Below are 20,836 nucleotides of genomic sequence, written 5' to 3'. Positions count from 1 at the left end.
AAGTCTGCAGCAGGACCAGGATTGCAACTGGCGCGTCCTGATTACCTGTTCCCAGCTCTGCCCAGCTGACAAGACTTCACACCAATAGCACAGCCAGAGCTCAGATCTTCCTGTTCCAAAAGCACGGGCCCAGACCACCTGGGCTAAGGGAAAATCCATGCTAACTGCACAGTGTAGGGCTTAGGACACACAGCCGAGCAGTTCTGATTGTTGCCCATATATGCTAGTTTGCTACAGTACAAAGGAACTATGCAACCAGAAGACTGCATCAGAAAGAGACAGCAGCCATGAAATAACAGGTATTCCCACCTGGATTGACTCTTCATCTCATTTCTAATGACTTCTTTGGCTCCTGCCCACCGTTCGTTAACTCTCCAGGCCGTGGGGACACCCCACCCCAGTGCCACCTGTTAAGACACCCCTGGAGTGACACCAAGGATAAATCCAGCCCCCCCAGTTTGCACGAAAGACTCTCAAAGACCAAGGTTTGCATTATTAGGTATGCCACATCCTCGACATGCAAACCTCTCCCCCGCAGGCCTGCGGCTGTCAGCTGGGATGCTAACAGCACTCACTGCGGCTGTGGACCCTGTTCTAATCCATCCGGGGCAATTTCGGCCTGTCCCTCCGAGATAACTCTCCCTGCGCCAGGCCCAGCTGTCATGTGCCTCCCCCCGTTCGCAGACAAGAGCAGAAATCTATTGGATTGAAATGGCCTGGAATAAAATATTAGAACTAATGAACCGACTTTGCTTGCCCTTCCCCCCAACCCACCCTGCTACACACAACCTTTGACAGATGCTTCTTTATATGCCAGCCCTGTGTTAAACTCGGGGCAGGAAATTAACTCCTCTTCGGGGATTGCTTTGTGAGCTTTTAACTTCCAACGTTTTTAACTCTCAGATATTCACCAAAAAAAAAAAAAAAGTCTTCTAAGAACATTTCCTATTATACAGGCCCCTCGTGGGAGACTTTGCTCAAACTGGCTCTCTCTATTTTTTTCCACCACTTTTTTTTTTTTAAATACCCTGAGAAAATAAATATTCCATCTACTTCCAATTTGTTTGAAAGAACCCTCCGTTCTCAGCGGCTGCTCGCAGTAATTTTGGCAAGAGTCTGATCGCGTCTGACTCTTCCTCGGTCATAATAATGACGTCTCTGACTCGGCGAATGGAACCAAGTCTCCGGAAAAGCAACAGCTGTGATTTTTAAAAGGGGGAAGCTAAAAAGTATCACCTCGAGGGCCCGATCCTGCACCGCCAAAGCGAGTTTTGTCATTGGCTTTGAGGGGACCGGAATTAGGCCACATGTGCTACTGTGATCGAAACAGGAAAGGCCCTAAAAAAATAATCCCATTCACTTTGCACCTTTGGTTTACAAAGCATGGTCTGGTACACAGGGCATTGGCCCACATTTTGAACCTAAAATGACCTGAGCAAGAGAGCGCCCATCGCACACTCACCAACCAGCACAGGAAATGGAAAATGAAATGCACTTGTCACCAAGCGCTCCTACGGCCCCTGCAATGATCTGCAGATGGAAGCCTCCTGTTCGCCCAACACAGCATTGGGTTTGCACTGAATCAGAAATGTTTGCGTGCGAAGAGAAAGAGGAATAAACCACTCACTTTCTAAACACAGAGCATCATTCTCATCGAACGAGGGACAACTCCACCAGGCACAGAAGAAATCAGACTTCCGGTGATGATGATGGGTTCACGGACAGCTGATCCATTCAGGAGTTTATCAATTACTTCTCAAAGCAGAGACAAGCCCAAGCCCCAGCCTGCTAGCAGCCAACAGAGAAGTTGGCTACACTGGGATCCAATCCCTGGGCTGGGGCTTAACTTTGCAAACTAAAAGCCTGACTGAGCACATTTTGCAAAACATGGTTAGGCTCATCTCCCTGTCTAATGCTCTGCCCACAGTACGAGTTTGCCACCAAACTAGCTGCATCAGTGCAACCCACCTTAGTGCAAGCTATGATTTGCACCTTACGTTTTAAGCAGAGGTGCGCTTCGCCAGTGCAAACAGTGGTTTACCCTGTCTACACAGAGGGTCAACACCAAAGCCTGGAATTCGGGCAAATCCCCAGGGCAGATAAGGTTTAAATCTCTTTGCTGATACTGCTTCCCTCCAAGCCCTGCTTCCTCCTCCCTTCTGCCACTAGGTCCTGGTTGTGTTCGGTGGCTTATTCCATATGCACACGCACACATGGTCCCATTTGCTGTGGTCACTGTTAATCTGGAAGGAACCATTCTTGTTCAACAAAGGTGCATTCCCTTCCCCAACGGAAAAACGTTTGGGCTGAAAATCTCCAGCTGGCTCCAAGCACTAGGAAGCAGCTTCAAAACCAAACAAAAGGGCCAGAGAGTTGACACGAACTCCAGTAAAGAACCTTTCTCCCAACACCCACAGGAAGGGTCAGTCCACCAGCACCTGGAATTCCCTCACAATCAACAACTAGGGAGAAGGCATTCCATAGAGAATCAATGATTTCCCTACACACTCTCTAACCCTAATCCTCCCTCTTCCCTGCCACTGGCCCACCCTGTCCTGGGGATGGGGCCCCATCTCTCTTCCCACTAGCCCCACTGAATCCATGCTCAAATGTGAACCCTGCTTTGGCCATAAATCAGAGCCCTGCACCCGTGCCTGCTCCAGATCCAAACACAATCTCTTTGTCATAGGTCTGGAAGACGGAGTCGGGACACCTGGGTTCTGCTTCCCTTCTGCTGAAGGGCGTATGGGCTCATGGCTAAAGAAAGAGGGCAGAAACCTGTATTCTATTCCCAGCTCAAGGAGTATTCTTTAGCGGTTAGAATGGGAGCCTGGGAGACAGGATTCCAGGATTCTATCCCCAACTTTGGGAGATGTTAGAGCAGAGGGACTGGGACTCAGGACATCTGGCTTCTAGTCCTAGCTTCACCACTAACTCATAACAAGTCACTTCCCTTCTCCGTGCCTCAGTTTCCCCTTCTGGAAAACAAGGAATAACAAAAAGCACATTGGGACACTGAAGATAAAACATGATACCAGAACACTGGGTAGAAGTCTCCTGGTCCCTAGTTAAACCGCACAGGATTAGCCAGTGTCCCAAGGGTTAAATAAGACAGTTTTTTCCTTCCAAGTGGCCCCCGCTAACCATGGATTCTGCTATATCTTTCACTGAGACACTTAAAAATCTTACCTACACTTGCCTTTCCTGAAATCTCCTTCATTCAAATTGTCACAGCTTGATCGTGGGTAATAAGCCTATTGTAAAGAAAAATAAAACAACCCCCCCACAACTCACTCTGACCATCTTTTAAACATGAAAATGAAAATGCGAGATAACACTCGCCCTCCCAGCTCATGTTGCATGTCCCCTTCCCCGCCACCCCCCGAGTAAGTATGCAAAATCCAGCTCCTCATTTCTTATGTGGGACTGCACAGGAATTACTCCCGTGGGAGGAGGTATGTGCATGTGCTTTCTTTCAGAAATATTAAGGCTTTTTTTCTCCATTAATCCTGTTGCTCTGTTGGTTCCTGGCATGTCCATAGCTCGCAATGGACTTCATGCCGGGAACATTTAAGCTAGTTATCCCATCTGTTTCTTTTTCTCCTTGGACAGTCTGTATTAAAATGCCTCGGACTGGAGCCCTGTCCTGTGTGAAGCTAAATCCTGTGTCTGTGGGCAATGCTAATGCTGCTGCACAGACGACAGGAGGTGACCGGAACCCATTAAGGTTACACTGAGTCGATTTTTTTAATTTTAGTTCTGTATTTATGAAAATACCCTGGATACCGATTAATTTTCTTTGCTTAATAGTTAATTTTGCTTCGCCAGGAAAGGGAGGAGTGTATGGGCTAATGTTCAGAACAGAGGCTGGAAATCACCATTTCTTCCGGCTCTGGGAGAAAGTGTGGTCAAGTGGACAGAGGCAGAGCTGGAAGTCAGGACTCCTGGGTTCTGTCAGGGTGCGGAGTGAGGGGTAGTGGCTAGAGCAGGAGCCTGGGCATCAGGACTCCGGGGTTCTACTCCCTGCTCCAGGAGGGAGTGTGGTTAGTGCAGGAGTCTAACAATCGGGGTTCTGATTCCCGACTTTGCCCTCTTCATGCCTCATTTCCCCATCTGTAAAATGGGGTGAGAACAGCGGCCTGCCTCGTGGGAACAGGGGGACTGAGGTTTGTTTTTTCCAGGGCAGAGGCACCTACACGAAATGCACCTTACAAAGGGAAAGCGCTGTTGTTATTCCTCCTACCTGGGACGGTTTCTCTAGTTCCACTGCAGCTCCTGTAAATGTTATTTTGTAGCTGTTGGCAGCAACGCACTTCAGTGAATTACCACCGTTATTCCTACACCTCCTACAGCAACAACGCAGTACGGTGGAGGCGAGGGGAACAGGATGATTTCCTCTCTTTCTCCCTCAGAGCAAGGACCCCATGAAGCTGGGTATATGAGAACCCTGCCTCTTTCCTATTGGGCACTTGGAGTCCTGACCAAACAACATCTGTATCTTCTAGAAAAAATCAAGTTGCAGTGGGGGAGGTTTAGGTTGGATATTAGGAAAAACTTTTTCACTAGGAGGGTGGTGAAACACTGGAATGCGTTACCAAGGGAGGTGGTGGAATCTCCTTCCTTAGAAGTTTTTAAGGTCAGGCTTGACAAAGCCCTGGCTGGGATGATTTAATTGGGGATTGGTCCTGCTTTTGAGCAGGGGGTTGGACTAGATGACCTCCTGAGGTCCCTTCCAACCCTGATATTCTATGATTCTATGATTCTAACACTGCTGCTGCTGGCTCTGCAGGGTCTTTCCCTGCCCTCAGTGGTAACCGGAGGCCTGTATCAAAGGACAGAAACTGGCTCAGACTGAGCATTAAAGACAAAAGCAATAGAAGTAAAAAAAGAAGAAGAAAAAAAGTGGGGGTGCTATAAATATATTCACTGTACATCTGGAAATGGCTCCTCTCCACCCCTAAAATCTCCAGTTCTCAACATGCCCAGGGTTTGGATCCACATCAGGACTCCAGGGGTCCCTGTCTCTTTAAGAGACTGATCCTCCACTTGCACTGGGAGTTAATCAGGAGTAACACCGCGGAAGTCCGTGGGGCTGCCTCTCCATTCTCCTGTCGCTCGTGAGGTGGCTTATCCCGCCGCAAAGCAAGGTGTGAAATGCTGCTCTTCTGAACTGCACTGGTGGAAATAACTACCCATGCTGCTGGGCACCAGAGAACGAGGCTCATAACAGAACTACGAGGGGTATCAAATTGGAGAGCAGAGAATCAGGCCCCACAACTGTATTTAAAGAGGCCAGGAATGTGGGGAAGCGAAGCGGGGGGAAGGTGGCACAAAGCGCCTGACAACAAAAGATCCAAGGAGCTGCGGAGTGAAATTAATGACTGGTAAAGGTGGAGGGACCTAGCATATGCCTCAGCCTGTGGAATTCACAGCCCCAGGCGCTCGGAGAGTCAGATACTGGGGGTCAGGTTTGTAGACACGGCTGGGTGGTTACATGAACAATAACCATGTGTGTAGCTGTCCATGTTGCAATAGGGATGATCGTACTGCTTGCTGTATTGTGTATGCTCATTGCCTGAGGGATTGAATCACACACTCACACGCACACACACACACACACTCACACAGTGCTGCACAACTTCCCTGTTAACCAGGGCCCAGGAGAGTTTCCTTGGAAACATCAGGTGGAGGCCACCATTGGAGGTGGGGGCGGGGGGGCACTGCACTCAGTCTGAAAGCCAGGATGGATTCTCCGGGCGCAGCCTTGTCCTTGGGGGATGAGGAAGGGGTATCGCTATGACGGGGCACCGAGGGCACAGCAGACAGAAATCTGAGGGCTCATGGAACTGCTTAGCAGAGGCTCTAGGAACCCAATCCAGATTCAACCCGCACCTTTCGAGTGAGGATATTACTCTCCTCCTTCCTCTCAGCATGTGTGTGACACTGGAAGTGGAGTAAATATTCCTTCCAGTTTCAGTGTCCAGCTATAGATACACTTAGCTGCCAAGAGAATCCTCAAGGTACCAGCTCAATCAGCCGTGTTTACAGCCGTCTTTCACTATGTGTACGTACCGCACCTAGCACAGTGGGGCACGCCAACCTCGCTTTGGCCCTCCAGGCACAATAACAACACTGATTCTTGTTATTCTCTGCCTTGGGTTATGAATCAAATTGAGGCCGGGGGGAGGGAGGGGGCAAACTTTGATTCCGGTTAAATGGGTGTCAATCTGGAGTAATCCCATGGGAATCCCAGTAGTTATTCCCAGTAGTTATTGACAGTAGCGTCACTGAGATCAGAATAAAACTGACGGCAGTTTATCACGCGTGTTTCGGTAGCACAGGCACGGGCAAACTTTTTGGCCCGAGGGCCACATTGGGGTTGTAAAACTGAATGGAGGGCAAGGTAGGGAAGGCTGTGGCTCCCCAAACAGCCTGGCCCCTGAGCCCTATCCGCCCCCCCCCACTTCCCACCCCCCTGACTGCCCCCCTCAGGACCCACCGCCGGTGGTATGGCGAGTTGAGGCTGCAGGGAAGAGGGGACAGCAGGGCAGTGGCTGGGGGCTAGCCTCCCCGGCCAGGAGCTCAAGGGCTGGGCAGCACGGTCCTGTGGCCCGGACGTGGCCCACGGGCCGTAGTTTGCCCACCTCTGCGGTAGCACCTACAAGTCCCAACCCTTTTTATGCTGGGTGCTGTGCAGGCATTTTGGAAGGGGCAGTCCTGGCCCCCGAGAGTTCACACGCTACTACTGGGGAAAGGGGCTGAGATGCATGTCTCCACTGGAAGCCATTTCACATTGAAGAGGAAGGCTGGCCTTGTGATTAAGACATTGGCTGGGAATTTACGAGAGCGAAGCTCAGTTCCTAGCTCTGCCACAGCCTCCCTGAATAACCTTGGGCAAGTCACTTCATCTCTCTGATACCTCGCTTCCCCATCTGTAAAATGGGAACAATAATCCTTCCTTTCTGCCTTGTCTGTTTAGGCTGTGAGCCTTCCTCTATGCGAAAGCACAGCGCCTAGCGTAATGAGCTCCAGTCTTGAGGCTCTACCGTAACACAAATGTCATCAAAGCCAAGGGATGGATTTAGTCCCGTGCCTCCAGGATCAGAATGGGGTGAATGCAGGAATTTCCCAGAATTCCACTCACCAGTCTGATGATCACCCAAGGATTTGCCAGACCAGCTGTCAATCAGCATGACACTGCCTTGCCTAGGCAGTCATAGGGTGGGAGGTGCGGCACAAGGGGTGGGGAAAAGGGGACGCTGGGGCAGGCGGAGGGAGGAAAGGAAATCAGTGTGCGGCTGGATCTCACAGCAAGTCTGTAATGTGGTCTTGAGGGACCTGCCATACACACTCCACGTAAATTATTTAATTTCTCCAAACTGCTGCACCTTTATAAATCATTAAAAGCTGCTTTTGATCTGTGTTAATGAGGTTTCCTGAGTGCAGTGCCTGGAAATGCAGTTCGACATGAGATAGCAAATCAGCTAATTAAAAAAATAAAGAATGAGAGAGCGTGTGTGACAGAGACACAGAGAGAGAAAACAGGTGTCTGGATGGGGAAAAGAAATCAAAATAGGAGGACAGAAAGCCACGTGTAAAGTCCCCTCCTCGTGAAGGGCCGGAAGTAATGGAGGGTCTCTCACACACACATGAGTTTAGGAAAAGCCTGCTAAGTTTGTCTCATGACGTTTCTTATGGGATGGGGGAATTTGCATTTGAAATTTTAAAAGCCATTTTAAAGCAGGTCAGCAAATCTGCTGGTTAATATTAAAAGAAAGAAAGGCCCATTTATTAAATTTTGATTTCTAAAATATTTTTAAAATCTCATGCCTTTATGAGCCCCTGCAAATATAAACTCATTAAAAAATCAAATGGGATAGATACCTGGATTAAAAACCCTCCTGATGCCCCAACAATGACATTCCCACCCTCCTCCTCAGTCCCACAACTCCAAACCTTCAAAAAATGGCGGGTCAGGCCCCCAAAATCACAAGCTTTGCTCAAAGCTCATGAGAATTTTTTAAAATAGATTTCTTTTTACTAGCCTTCTAGTGTCTAAGCCTTTAGAATGCCGCCATGTCCCATGTTCAAGCTTCCCGCTGCATGTAAGCTAGAAATGTACCTATTTTGTAAATGAAGGCCGAGATACTCATGCTGTTTCTTGATTCCAGCAGCTGGGGCTTTAAGAAAAACAATAAATCTCGTGAGACGTGGTAAAATCGCAAGAGTTGACAACACAGAACTTTCCCACCCCCTTGGAAAGAGACAAGTCTGGCAATTTTGTTGTATTTCGCTGTGTGACGTGTTTAGGCTTTAATGTCGTCCAGGGTACTATATCTTTAAATCTTTATGGATCCTTTCATCTGGGGAAGCCATGTAACCATTTTGTGTGTGGCTCAGTGCCGATTGTAAGAGAGGAGAGACACACACTGTGCTCTCACTCTCACGGAGACTTTACTTGTGTTCTGTCTGCTAGGCTTTGGATCCGGTCCTTAGTCTTATAAAAAAGGATCATTCTGCTTTGTGCCTGGAGTAATACACCAGTGACACCAATTTCAGGCCATCACCAGGAAGCAAACGCCTTCCCGTTTAAACCTTAGAGGGGAGGAAGACCCTTGCTTCAGATGATCTCAGCAGCTGTGGGGTCACACAAGGGGAAAGGATGGGAGAAACAGGGGGCTGCTCTGGGAAGAAAGATGGGCCCCAAATGTCCCACTCCCTGTAGTTGTGGGGACACTGGTGCCATTCCGCCAGCTGGCCTGGAGGAAGCTGACAGGCAGGGTCAGGCGATTAGACACCTGCAGAACCCGTGTCAAGCGTTACCTCGCCAGCCCTGACAGCTTTAATATCAATATTTATCTCAACTACAAAACTCTGATCCCAGCTACATATTCAGCAACTCGATTACAGTTATCTGAAATGATTGTGACGGCTTCTATAGATGGGAGGTTAGTTTAGGCTTAATGCTGTTTGACAGGCCTGCCTGCTGTAGCTCGTGGCCAGGAGCTCCGCTCAGCGCGACTGGAGCCAGACAGCACCAGTTCCAGGGAATCGCCCGGTAAATCAATAAATAACCCTGGCCTGGGTAAAAGGGCTGCTCTGGAGCCAGCCAGAGACAGGCCTCTGTGTTCTGCCAGCTCCCAGAGGCTCAGGAGAACTGGGACTGGGCCACCAGGGCTCTGCTGGAATAGACGTCGGGGTGGGGCCTGATTCTCAGTGATGGTGAGGCTTCCTTTGGTAGCCCGTAAGGCCTGAAGGGGCCTTAAAATGGATGGAAGTGGCCCCCTGAAAATCCGCCCTGTGCAGGAGGCTTCCCTGGCCTGCGTGGAGCTACACACCCACCCTCCAGAGTAGAGAGGCACCAGGCAGGTGAGGGGGTGTCCACGGTGCACTGTTCTCTGGCTATGCTCTGCTGGCCAGTGCCCATAGGAGGCAATGGGGTGCAGAGAATATCTTAGAGCAGCCTGGAGGCTCTTCCAGTTACACCAGGCAGGTGTCTGCCCAGTCCCAGAATACAGGAGTGCAAAGGTAGCTTAAAGCCACCCTAATGTTCCCCTGATTCCTCCCCTCCATCACTTCCCCTAACACAAGAACAGAACCACTGAGAATCAGGCCCTGGGTTCAGAGCAGGGCAGAACCCAAGGTGATTGCAGCGTCCGACTGCAAGGGATACTGGGTCCCATCCAAGAGCAAAAGAAGAGCCAGAATTTCTGTGCCCACGTTGGATGGACACGACTTAACGCCTCTGAGAGGAGGAAGGTTCTGCTACTGCAGTGGATTCTGGGAAGCAAATGGATCCCCAAAGCAAAGATCCTGACCTGAATTTCTGTGGCCACCACTAGAGTCCAGTTTGAGTTCTTGAGAAGAGGAGAACTGGAACGGCATTGGAATGGACCCTAGAGGGAGCAGGAAACACCCTGTGGCACTAATGCAAGGACGCTGCATTGACTTCCACTGTTGGCAAGTCATTCAGGTAAAGCTTTAACAATCCCACAGGGTGTAGTGTTCCCTGACGGTGCAGGATAAATCCACAGGCACAATGACTTGTCAGAATAACACCTGTTCTCCCCCCAACGCTTCTAAATATATGCCAGCCTCTCACCATCACAGCCACCTCTAAGGTCTAAGCGGGGGAAAGCACATGCATACTTACCAAACCCATGGAGGACACCTCTCCGCTCCTGTGGGCACGTGTCCTGGGCACTCAGCTTGGAACCTCAGGAGGTCGGAGGGGCCCTGAATTTTTTTGCCTCTTGTAACATGATGTCACACTAAGCAGATGGCTGAGAACCACTGGCCTAAGCAGTGGTGGATTCACAAAGGCTGAGAAATGATAGACCAGCAACATCTTAACTAGCAACCATTGCGGAACTAGCATTCGGTTGATGACAGATCGAATTCTGAGGTCTTTGGTATTCACTCAGTATCTGCACAGGTAGTTAGATACTCCTGGAATTCTGCTTCTCTCTCTATCTCCCTCCATATACATCTAGCTAGCTATCCTTTAATACTGGACCCACAAGAGCTACAAGAATGATATAAGGCTGGAAAACTTAATGAGAGACTTAAGAAACGTAGTGTATTTAGCTTATCAAAGAGAAGGTTAAAAGGCAACTTGATCTCAGCCTACGTAAGGAGGAGATGTCTGATAGTAACAGGCTCTTTAGCCTAGCAGCCAAAGGCATAAAAAGGTCCAGTGGCTGGTAGCTGAATCCAGCAAAATTCGAAGTGGAATTAAGGGCCAATTTTTCAACTGAGGATAATTAGCCCCTGGGACAGCTGACCAAGGTAGAGCAGGGTAGGAAATGATTTTTCTCCCCCCATGACAAAAAGTCAGCATATATCATTTTGGTTTTGTCTAAATGGCATTCTTCAAGTATTTGTCGAAAAACTGTAAACAAAAAATTTTTGGTTTTTCTAGGAAAACCCAACAATATTTGACAAAAACAGATATTTTTCAAGAAAATGTCTGTTTTTCTCCAAAAAGCCAGTTTCCAAAGCACTTAGAGGGAATGTTTTCAGCCAACTCGCTCCCTGGATTCCCCACAGCTCAGAGTTCACAAATCCAGGCTGGACGCCTCTCTGAGAGATACGCTCCTGTTCAGCCACGAGTTACTGGGCTAGTGGCAGAGATCGCTGGGTGAAATACAATGGGCTGTTGTGACAGGGTGTGCATACCCCGTGCTGGGCCGGAAGGGGTTAACATCACACTATGGGCGGAGGAAGTCCCGCCCCTCAGACCATAGTGGGCAGGCTCCAAGTGCTATGCTAGTATAAAAGGGAGCAGCCCAGCTCAGTGTGGGCTGACTGCCAGAGGGGGAGGACCTTTGGTGGAGTCTCCAGCTGAGGAGCAATCACAGCACTTGCCTATGAGAGCTGGAGAGCCCAAGAATGAGACTGGAGATCTGTGGCCAATGACGCCCCAGGGAATGGCCCATGCTGAGGAACCTGGCGACCCTGATACCCCATGGACTGCAGCTTCAGGAAGTATGGAAGTGACCCAGGGAGGGTGAACGAGTGGTATCTCCACCCGTGTGAGGTCAGCATGTTTCGGTGGGATTCTCTGCTGACCCAGTGGAGTTGCGTGGGCCCATGCCCCCTTACCTGGGCCGCCACCACCCCCATAGTGCCAGCCCCTCGGGTATTGGCCACTAGGCTGCACTGCCCTGTATCTGAGGGCTGTTGTATTGATTTTGGCCGCTAGGCCACGCTGCCCTGAACACCAGGGCTGCTGTATTGACTGACCGCTAGGCCATGCAGCACCAGACCCAAGGACCACTGCTTTCACTCTGACCCTTGAACCTCAGGGTGATAAGGTCCGAGACAGTCGGGTAGACAGTAACCACGGTATGCACACAACCACTATCCACCCTAGCGGGTGATGGGGTGTGCATACACCGCCATACCTGTGCTCAGCAGGTGGTCAGACTAGATAATCAGAATGATCTCTTCTGTCCTTGGAATTGATGGATCCCACAGCTTATGGACACCTATGAATTTAATATGTTGTGCTTCCAACCCCAGAAGTTTATATCTATCACCTTGAGTTTCTTCTCATCCTTCTTGCCCTGCATAGAGCCTCTGGCACATTCACTCTCGAGTCCTGATCCCTTTCTCTCCTCCTCCTCCTCCATATCTCTCCCATTCTCTCTCTCTGCTCTGAGCTGGGTGGATGGCCTGCCCCAACCCTGCCTGCTACAACATGCTCCAGGGCCTGGACTCCTGCTCCCAGGGCCACACTCATCTCATTAGTCACAAGGGTCGGCCTGACGTGCCCCAGCTTGGCATCAGAATCTGCTTCCTGCCTTTGTGATTCATTCCTCGATCCCATCCTGTGCCACCCACCTTCAGTATCAGTAAATCACGAATGGATTCAGCATTAGTGTTTTTCCATCTGGCAAAAATGAGCTGTTGGCAGCAGGATCCAGGCTTCTTCCTCCACAGGGTCCCAGTGTCCTTTTAAAAACTAGTAACTGCGTCTCGCAACACCCCAGTGTGGAACTGGGCATCACTGTGTCTGCTCTACAGATGGGGAAACTGAGGCAGGAGAATGACTTGCTCAAGATCAAACAGTGAGTCAGTAGCAGAGCTGCAAATAGAACCCAGGAGTCCTGCCCCCCAACAATCTGCTTTAAAATCTAGGCAACATACAGTCGCTGCTTCCTGCCTTATCCTGCTTCCAGCTCTGCACAGTTGTGGCTTTTACTCCCCTAGGGCTGGCTCCTCCATATGCACATCCAGGTAGCTGGGGAGTTCTCCTGGGGACCAGGAGGTGAGGCCGAATCTTAGGCTGTTCTGAGGCTCCTCCTACAGCAGTTTCCAAGGCTGCTGCATCCTGTAGCCTGTATCCCCTGTGTGCGTGCAGGGGGCGAGAGTGTTACCCGGGCACCTGCGTTGTTGCAATGCACCAACCCGCCCGGGTTCCCCAGACTCTCCCACAACACGTGTGTCGCAGTGCAGACGGGTCTCCCGCGGCGCACAGCTGCACAGTGAGGGGGGCTGCTCACCCTACACAGGCCCTCCGAGGCATGATGGTGACAAGGACTCAGCATCCAAGAATTAGCTGCCTCCTTCCTGGCAGTTGCAGAGGGGACCAGGCAGGAAGGAGGGATCTGCTTGCTCCAGTATCCAAGGCGAAAGCCTCTGGCTTGGTTCCTCTGGGCACTTGCGTATCAAGAAGATGCCACCAGGCTGCTGGTGTGAGCAGCATGTCCCAGTTGCCTCGTTAATCTAACTAAAGATGGAGTTTGCAAAGTGGTTCGGACAGACCCAGATCTAGGTCCTTCAGCGCCCAGGGCCATCTCGACTTTCTGCCTGTTATCTGTATCACCTGCTCGCTGCCAGGATCCCAGCTGCCCTAGCCCCATGCCACATCTGCTCCAGGCACCCCAGGCAGCCCTGAGACTTACCCAAACTGGGGGGTTGTGCACAACATCCGGGAAACGGAAGCGCAGGCAGCGCTGGGTGATTAAGTGAAACAGACAGGAGTCTGGACTCTCTGCAGTCAGCAGTTTTCAGAGGCCCTGCCCTCGCACCCTCTCTGGTAACACGGCATCTGCCAGACCACATCAAAACATCAGTCCATCTACCCTACTATCCTGCCTCTGACAGTAGCCAGGAACAGATGCTTTGGAGGAGAATAAAAACAACCCCTCCAAAATCCCATAAGCACTTGGATAATTATGCACAGGGGGAAAAGATTCCTTCCTGACCTCTGCAGCAAGGAGTTTATGCCCTGGTGCATGAGATTTCCATTCGCCTTGTTAGCTTAGTTTACGTAGCTAGAAATAACAGAAGGCTGCCTGCCACCCTAGGGGATCACTCCACTGAGACACAGTGCCCCCCTCTGAGGGGGACATGCCAGTGTGGGAAAGAGGGGAGTATTGATCCCCCTGTCCCCTATTCTTACAAACAGAGCCCTCTGGTTCATGCAGAAGTGTTAAGAAACTGACCCTCACACTGCCTGTGTCCCTGGTTATTCACACACAGAAGAAGTTGAAAAGACATGGCTGAGGCAGGATTTCGTCCATTTCCAGGCAGCATTAGGATGGCATACTAGACACTTAAACCACTAAGTCATACCCCCGGTTGCCTTGGTACTTCTCTTCCAGCATACTTGAGTTTCTCAAGCAGTCACGCCTCAGGCAACACCAGCTCTCAACATGACATCTCAAAGAGGAGAAAGGAGAGAGCGGGGAAATTTTTTTCCCTCTCTTCTTCTATGTTGCAATTATGGGCTGAGATCTTCAAAAGCAACTGGTGACACCTTCGAGGGTCCTGTAGCCCAGAGAGCAGGTGCTCTGCACTTCTCAGATTCAGGCCTCTTCCAGGTACCACCCAAGATCGCTGGTCTGCTTGGTGGCCAAAGAGACTTGTTCAAGGTCACTCATGGGCAAAATGAGGCATAGTCCCATGCCTTAACCACAAGCCCAACCGTCCTCTGGAACAGGCTGGAAATCTTGGCCTTGAAAGTCAAGCGTTAGCACCCTACCCAGCAGAGATTCCCTAGGACAGCCACAGCAAAGGAAGCTTGCAATGCAGAGCTGGCTGTATAATGCACATATCCCCAGGCCAGCACCTTCAGGCAGTGGGTCACTCCTTGCACCACTCTCTCACTTGTGGCGAGGAATGGTTTCTTCTCCCCCCCCACCACTTCCTAAATTTACTTTATTTTAAATTGCTTTTTAAACTTTCCAGTGGGTGATATAAATGCCATCAGCTATCTAGCACTGACACAATGAGGTTATGGCGAGCCTGAGCGCAAAAAAAAAAAAAAAAAAAGCAGACGCACACACTTTCAAAGTAGAATTGGAAGGGGCAGGGTATTGTGGGTAATGGTATGCAAATTATCATGCAGAACTGACACTCGCCTGCTGGTGATTACTTTCCCAAGCTGAAGGTAATCACTTTCAGCCCGCCGCGCAAAATTTGCAGGGAAATCTGTACAAAAACTGCCACCAAGGGATCTGTGGGGGGGGGGCAATGAACCAGATGAGGGGACATTGAAGGATCTGGCGGCGGGTCGTGCTCTTCCCCCTCCCCCACCCCCAAACAAGAAATAAAAAAGTGAGATCTAATCAGAAGATAGAAAAATGTCCCGATCCTGAATGAGGCTGGTAAAGTCCTGCCTTGTACTGGGAGTTCCCTATGAGAATTTGTTAATCATGCAACTTAGCTCAGTTTCTATCCCTTCATACCAGCACAAGTCCTGCTGGCACCTTCAGACCCCCTAAGCATTCCGTTTTTATCAGCACCATGCTAATTCTAGGCCGGGTCGGCCGCGCCCCCAAGAGGCCATTAGATTTTGACACACAGACTTTTCCTCTTTTTGTAAATGACTTGCAAGGAAAAGCAGGGCAAAGAAAAAGAAGAGCAAAGGCAACTTCACACAAGCTTTGTCCATGGTCCCAGAGGAGCTGGATGTTTTGGTTACAGTGCTCAGTGGCGGAACAATTAAGGCTGGAATTTAAATTGTCATCATTACACTCCAGAGCTAACGCCCCAACTTACACTTCATTTTCAGCCTCATCTTTTGGGGGATGCTTATATGCTAGAATAACAGGTACCACAATAGAAAGAAAGAAGCCCTTCACATCTCCCAGAGCTATTGTTGGCAGTCCTAGGAAGACAGCCCTGTATCAGTCATGCTCAGATTTCCTTCACAAACAAAAGGGCTAGAAAGTTACATTTTGTTTTAATGAAAACTTGAACTGTACACGATCTGTGGGGCCCACTGGGAAAGTCTGAGCGTCCCAGGAGCAGCTTGTTGGGCCCCGGACAACCAATCAGATTCACTCACAGGCCAGGTACCGATTCGGAATCTGTGACTGAAAGGCGGAGGTCTCGCTGCGTCTCAGTCGTATCCCCTACTCCCGACTCTGTCAGAGGAAATATCTACCCTGCAGGGGGAGAGAAAAGTGTGTGTTTTAACTCAGCTTAAAATTGCAGAGAAGCCACAGCAACTTGACTTTTAACTCTGCTCGGCTGCTTGAGTTCAAGCCTGTGCTGACCTGAGTTGCCGTGTCTTCACTGCTATTTGAACCTGAGTTCAGAACACAACTTTTTTGCAGTGTAGACATACCAAACGGTAAGGGGCTAAGTCACTCATGGAGCATTCTATCAGTGCCTTGTTCTCCAGCCCCAAGTGGCTTGGGAAACCTGGAACAAGGTACTCAGCACCTTGTTCCACCAACCCAGTTTAAGGCTACGTCTTCATGACGGACACAGCGTGCACCTACGTCTTCCCCTAGCATAGACACGGACAACACCATTTTCTGTTGGTGTAGGAACACCAACTCTCTGGACGACGTTAGCTACACTTAGGCCACATCTACTCTGCAAAATTATGTCAACTTAACTTACGTCAGCACACAGCCGCTGCAGTAATGACATCGCTTGTGCGTGTCTACACTTTGCTCCGTGTGTCGGCGGTGCACGTCCTCACCAGGAGCACTTGTATCGATTGTACCGTCAGTGTGGGGCATTGTGGGAAGGCTCCTGAAAGCCAGGAACGGTCAACAGAAGCAACGCAGGGTCTTCACTGACACTGCATCGACCTAACTACACAGACCTGAACTCTACACCACTCCTGGAGGTGGAGTTATTACGTCGGCGGGAGCAAAATGCTAAGTGTAGACACTTTCATAGTTAGATTGACATAAGCTGCCTTGCATCAACCTCACTCGGTAGTGTAGACCAAGCCTCACAGAAGCCCTCTTAAGTGGACATAGCTGCGTCTACACTGAGGGTTTTTTTGGCTTAGCTATGTGGTGTATCAGTTTTACACCCCAACAACGTAGCTACATCCATGTAACTTTGAAATGTAGACCAACCCTAAGCTCTTGCATTTCTTGAAGGCGTCACAGGTCACCGGTTCTCTTGCAACAGAAGAAAACAGCCCTTCCCAACCTATAGGGCTCTTTATACAAAAATAACCCCAAGGCAATCTGCGGTGATTGATAATAAGGCAGAATCTAAACAATTCCAGGCGGGTCCTATCGCAGCTTGGTCTCATTTGCCCAGAGAAGCACTCAGCCGTTCTCACATCTCAAATGCTCTCCAGACGACACACTTATCTGATAAGATGTGCCCTCAACCGTACATATTAATTTGGAGTTGAATCATGCAGACCAGCTCTGGATGTCTGAGACAAGCTACAAAGTGACTTGGATGGAACAACTCTTCCAATGGGCTTTTATACATATATTATTCCTCCTTCGATTCAGACACAGCCAGCATGAGGATTCCGGGCTGTGTGTTGTATACTGATGGAGCAAGACTCCCCGGCCACAGTCCTGATCCTGAAATAAATCCATGGGCACCCCAAACCGTAATGGAGTCTCTTCCCTCATGACTGGTTTTCAGGCAACAGGAGGGAGCAAAGCCAGTGCTTAGAGCCTGGGCTACAAGCCAGGACTCCTGGGTTCTGTTCCCAACCCAAGCTGGAAAGTGTGCTCTAGGGCAGGGGCTCTCACTCTTTTTCTTTCTGAGCCCCCTTTGCCCCCCCCCATGCTATAAAAACTCCAGGGTCCAGTGTGTGGGCTCTGGGCTTCAGCTGCCGGGCAGGTGGTGGAGGGGTGTGGGGCTCACAGACCCTTGGTTGACAACCCCTGCTCCAGGAGCTAGAGTAGGGGACTAGGAGTCCTACATTTTATTCTCAGCCCTGGAAGGGGAGTATGTCCAGAGGCTCTTCTCTGGGGGCTGAGGCCCTGATGCAGCAAATGCTTTTGTGCTCATGTTTAACTTCCATGAGCAGTACCACTGATTTTAACGGGAGAGCTCAGAGCAGTGAAAGTATTTGCAGTGTTGTTGTAGCCGTGTGGGTCCCAGGATATTAGAGAGACAAAGTGGGTGAGGTAGTATCTTCTTGGTGAAAGAGACACACCTTTGAGCTTACACAGAGCTCTGAAGACCCTTAAGCTCTAAAGCTTGCCTCTTTCACCAACAGAAGTTGGTTCAATACCAGGTATTGCCTCACCCACGTTGCCTCAGTGGTAAAGTTAAGCCGATGCTTAAGTGTTTGCAGGATCAGGTCCTTCACGGATAAATCAAAAACCTCCTAGAAAATTCTTTATTCCTTTAGATCACTCTGTGTTACATAATAGCGCTGAGAGACCCCAACCATGATCAAAGTCATGGGCCCTTTGTCCCAGGAGCCAGACAGACCAGAGCTGGTTAAAAAATGATAAAACAATTTTGTGAAAATTTTCAAAAAATTGAAGTCCCCCCGCACCCTGATTTTGCATTGGTTCAAAACAGAACAAATGTTTGGGGGTGGGGGTTCAACATTTTTTGTGATTGTTTTTTGTGTGTGAAAAATTACAAATGTTCAGATTTTTAAATTTTGAATTTTCAAAATTACAGCATGGCTGAGTCACAGACTTCCCTTCTTCGTTTTGCCACTTTAAATTTGTCCAAGGCGGGGGAGGTTTTTGAAACGTGACACAGCAGCAAAAGGAAAAATGAAATAATGAAAGAGGGGAGGTGAAACAAAGCCAGGCATAACTCATTCAGTGGCATTCAGTGGGGGAAAGGAATAAAGGATAGAAGGGGGGAAGCGGGAAACAACAAAAAAAGAAAAATCTGAAATGTCGAAAATACTGAAAATTTTCAGTTTTGAAGAAAAACTGTAAAATGTTAAAAACCCAAAAGCTTTTCATGAAAATTTTCAGTTGCAGGAGGGGGAACCCCCCACTTTTCATAGGAAAACAGCGTTGACTAGTTCTGCTACACACATGCAGGCCTTGTCTACCCACAAAAGCTGGAATGTTTTTACTCCATCGGTATAGTTAAAATGATACAACTCTAGTGTGGATTCTGCTATACTGGTATAAATATGCTTATTCCAGTTCAGCTAGACCCATGAGGGAAGGGCAGTAAGCTATACTGGTAGGAGGCACCCTTATAGAAGGAGAACTGCTTCCAAACTGGTTTAACTATTTTGGTTAAACACTCCTAATCAACAGTTATACCAGAACAAAAAATACACATAAACCAGCCCATTGTGAGAGACAGTCGCTGTCCCGAAGAGTCAAGGCCCCCATTTTACTCTTGTGAGTAGTCCCCTTGAAATCAAGGGAACTATTCACAGCATAGACGACTTCTTCTGGCACCGGTGGGTGCTCGACTCCACCCCTGGCCCGCCCGCCCCCATTCCAACCCCTTCCCCAAATCCCTGCCCTGGCCCCACCTCTTCCCCGCCTTCTGCCTCTCCCTCCCGGAGCGTGCTACAGCTGTTTGGAGGCGGCAAGCGCTGGGAGGGAGGCGGAGGACCGGGGAGGAGGTGGTGAGGTGAGGCGGGGCCGGTGGGTGCAGAGCACTAACTTTCCCCGTGGGTGCTCCAGCAGTGAAGTTAAGCAGACGCACAAGAGTTTGCAGGCTCAGGGCCTGAATTAACCCAGAGGGGGAAGGCAGACAGACTTGCCCAAAGACATACAACATTTTCATAGAAGGACAAGAACCCCTATCTCCTGACTCCCAGCCCAGTGCCCGGTCCACCAAACACTGGCTTCCTAGCCTGAGCTCTGATTATTAACCATGAAAGGATCTGCGAAAGCTAATGGTGTTTTTACCTGCTCATCATTTACATTTTTTAATCTCATGAAAACAGCCTCATTGGCCTCTGTTTGTTTTTTGTTTTGTTTTGAAATCAGCCTCAAGCTTCGTTTCATGTCCTGGGCCTCTTGCATTAGTATCATGCTGCAGTATTTGGGTCACACGCTTTTCCAGGGGAATATTTGTTTTGGTTTTAGTTTTAAGAAAGAAAGAAAGAAAGAGAAAGAAATCCCTTTCCATTGGATTTAAATTCATGGAAATATTTCCATTGGTCTGAAGTCCCATAAAAACTTCATTTTTGTTTTAAACAAAACATATTTTGGGACCAAATTTGATTTGACAGCACAGATCCTTTAACACAAGCCCTGATCAGACTGTCGTCTGATACTGCTGTCATGGCACAGTATAAAATAGATGGATGCATGCACAGATAGATGGGTATATATTGCTAATGGCAGATAGATACTGGTTTTCCTCTGTCTCATAAGATTGCCTGCTTCACTGTGAGAGAATCAGAAACAAAACCCAAAATAATTTTTTTGGCAAAAATAATCAGCCTCCCAAATGCCAAACATTTCTCTCAAAACCCCAGACATGTCCAAGTTCCTTTAGCCAATCAGTGGCTTTTTAACCATTTCTCTCTGCCCTCCACACCCTACCCCCTGTTGCTGTTTTCTTCCCGAGAAGGTAGAAAATCTATAAGAGGCCACACAAATACGGTAATTGAACCTGCAGCCCCTCTCTGAGCTGAGCTATCATTAGCTCCCACAATCAAAGCTCCCTGGAATTGTACCAGCTGCTGTAATTCACACCACTCACCCTTCATTAACATGGATGCTCGTTAGTCAAGCACTGAGACTAATCAATACTGCCATTAACGAACTATCCTGAATTAATGCATTGTAACCTGGCAGGCCTTAGGATCATGAAAAAGGTTTATTTTTTCCCTTTCCCAACCTATGTTGCCATAGATTCCTAGGTCGGATTGCTGCCCTCTCAGGGTATGTGCACACAGCCACTCTCAGAGCTTTGGTCGACTGACTCGGGCTTGCAGGGCTCGCACTCTGTGGCTAAAAAGAGCTAGGTAGACATTCTGTTTGGGCTGGAGCCCAGGCTCTGAAACCCAGCAAGGGGAAACGGTCTCAGAACCGGGCTCCAGGCTAAGTGGGAATGTCTAGACAACTGTTTTAGTCCCATCACACAAGCCCAAGTCAGTTGACCTGCATGCTGAGACTGGCTGCTGTAAGTTTTTTTTGCAGTGTAAACGTAACCTTAGCTGTGT

General features: G+C 49.2%; 1 protein-coding gene across 2 annotated transcripts in view; it reads right to left on the bottom strand.

Moving 5' to 3' along the window:
- Window positions 1-20,836, bottom strand: part of EFNA2 (ephrin A2) — a 140,564-nt gene that overhangs the window by 56,141 nt on the left and 63,587 nt on the right. The window contains exon 1 of one of the 2 annotated variants that reach the window (XM_084614498.1): window positions 15,800-15,885. The exons of the other annotated variant lie outside the window; for it this stretch is intronic. The gene's annotated coding sequence lies outside the window, so the exon portion shown is untranslated. Of the gene's footprint in view, window positions 1-15,799; window positions 15,886-20,836 lie in introns of those variants that run through there. 2 annotated transcript variants of the gene reach the window in all.

This window comes from Lepidochelys olivacea (genome assembly GCF_965140295.1).
Source record: "Lepidochelys olivacea isolate rLepOli2 genome assembly, chromosome: 25".
Taxonomy (NCBI): domain Eukaryota; kingdom Metazoa; phylum Chordata; order Testudines; family Cheloniidae; genus Lepidochelys; species Lepidochelys olivacea.
Note: the sequence above shows the minus strand (reverse complement) of the source record. Positions and strands in the feature narration are given on the sequence as shown.